Below are 2,500 nucleotides of genomic sequence, written 5' to 3'. Positions count from 1 at the left end.
ACCTCCAGCAGGCCCCGTGAACCCACATTACCCCCCCCCCCCCTCCTGCAGTTACCCTGTACCACGTATCTAGCATGGACCTGGACCTCCAGCAGGCCCCGGGGACCCACACTTAAGCCCCCTCCCACTAACAAAGCAGAACACCACTGGCAAAATCCTCGTGCCCCTGGTACTCCAGAAAGCACATTGAAATGTGCCCCTGGTACACTGCGCAGAAGAACTGCCACACACACACACACACACGCACGCACGCACGCACGCACGCACGCACGCACGCACGCACGCACGCATGCACTGCTTGTGCCTATGGTACGACAACTTTTCTCGTGCCTATGGTACGACAACTTTTCTCGTGCCTATGGTACAACAACTTTTCGCCGTGCCCCTGGTACACCGCTCAGTAGCACTTTGCCACACACACACTCCTCGTACCTATGGTACGACAACTTTTCTCGGGCCTATGGTACAACAACTTTCCTCCGTGCCCCTGGTACGACAGCTTTTCTCGTGCCTATGGTACAACAACTTTTCTCGTGCCTATGGTACAACAACTTTTCGCCGTGCCCCTGGTACACCGCTCAGTAGCACTTTGCCACACACACACACCACTCGTGCCTATGGTACGACAACTTTTCTCGTGCCTATGGTACGACAACTTTTCTCATGCCTATGGTACAACAACCTTTCCCCGTGCCCCTGGTACACTGCGCAGAAACTCTTTGCCACACACACACACCACTCGTGCCTATGGTACGACAACAGGCCCCGGGGACCTACATCGCACCTTGCTCTTGCCTCCCTTACAGCTGAAAAAGGTCCATGCCTGTGCCCTGGCCCTGCTGAAATTCCCTCTGCATTTAGCCGAGGCAGTGAGTCGGCCTCCTGTCTCCCTTTACGGTCGAAAAAGATGTGCTCCTGGGCGCGCTGGCCCTGCTGCTACTCACATCGGGCATGGACCTGGACCTCCAGCAGGCCCCGGGGACCTACATCACACCTTGCTCTTGCCTCCCTTACAGCTGAAAAAGGTCCATGCTTGTGCCCTGGCCCTGCTGAAATTCCCTCTCCATTTAGCCGAGGCAGAGAGTCGGCCTCCTGTCTCCCTTTACGGTCGAAAAAGATGTGCTCCTGGGCGCGCTGGCCCTGCTGCTACTCACATCGGGCATGGACCTGGACCTCCAGCAGGCCCCGGGGACCTACATCACACCTTGCTCTTCCCTCCCTTGCAGCTGAAAAAGGTCCATGCCTGTGCCCTGGCCCTGCTGAAATTCCCTCTCCATTTAGCCGAGGCAGTGAGTCGGCCTCCTGTCTCCCTTTACGGTCGAAAAAGATGTGCTCCTGGGCGCGCTGGCCCTGCTGCTACTCACATCGGGCATGGACCTGGACCTCCAGCAGGCCCCGGGGACCTACATCACACCTTGCTCTTGCCTCCCTTACAGCTGAAAAGGTCCATGCTTTTGCCCTGGCCCTTCTGAAATTCCCTCTCCATTTAGCCGAGGCAGTGAGTCGGCCTCCTGTCTCCTTTACGGTCGAAAAAGATGTGCTCCTGGGCGCGCTGGCCCTGCTGCTACTCACATCGGGCATGGACCTGGACCTCCAGCAGGCCCCGGGGACCTACATCACACCTTGCTCTTCCCTCCCTTGCAGCTGAAAAAGGTCCATGCCTGTGCCCTGGCCCTGCTGAAATTCCCTCTCCATTTAGCCGAGGCAGTGAGTCGGCCTCCTGTCTCCCTTTACGGTCGAAAAAGATGTGCTCCTGGGCGCGCTGGCCCTGCTGCTACTCACATCGGGCATGGACCTGGACCTCCAGCAGGCCCCGGGGACCTACATCACACCTTGCTCTTGCCTCCCTTACAGCTGAAAAAGGTCCATGCTTTTGCCCTGGCCCTTCTGAAATTCCCTCTCCATTTAGCCGAGGCAGTGAGTCGGCCTCCTGTCTCCTTTACGGTCGAAAAAGATGTGCTCCTGGGCGCGCTGGCCCTGCTGCTACTCACATCGGGCATGGACCTGGACCTCCAGCAGGCCCCGGGGACCTACATCACACCTTGCTCTTCCCTCCCTTGCAGCTGAAAAAGGTCCATGCCTGTGCCCTGGCCCTGCTGAAATTCCCTCTCCATTTAGCCGAGGCAGTGAGTCGGCCTCCTGTCTCCCTTTACGGTCGAAAAAGATGTGCTCCTGGGCGCGCTGGCCCTGCTGCTACTCACATCGGGCATGGACCTGGACCTCCAGCAGGCCCCGGGGACCTACATCACACCTTGCTCTTGCCTCCCTTACAGCTGAAAAAGGTCCATGCTTTTGCCCTGGCCCTTCTGAAATTCCCTCTCCATTTAGCCGAGGCAGTGAGTCGGCCTCCTGTCTCCTTTACGGTCGAAAAAGATGTGCTCCTGGGCGCGCTGGCCCTGCTGCTACTCACATCGGGCATGGACCTGGACCTCCAGCAGGCCCCGGGGACCTACATCACACCTTGCTCTTGCCTCCCTTACAGCTGAAAAGGTCCATGCTT

Source organism: Rhamphochromis longiceps, unplaced genomic scaffold (genome assembly GCF_057381845.1).
Source record: "Rhamphochromis longiceps isolate RC_006_pf unplaced genomic scaffold, R_longiceps_female_GT1.1 unmapped_scaffold_8, whole genome shotgun sequence".
Lineage (NCBI taxonomy): Eukaryota > Metazoa > Chordata > Actinopteri > Cichliformes > Cichlidae > Rhamphochromis > Rhamphochromis longiceps.
This window is presented reverse-complemented; position numbering follows the sequence as displayed.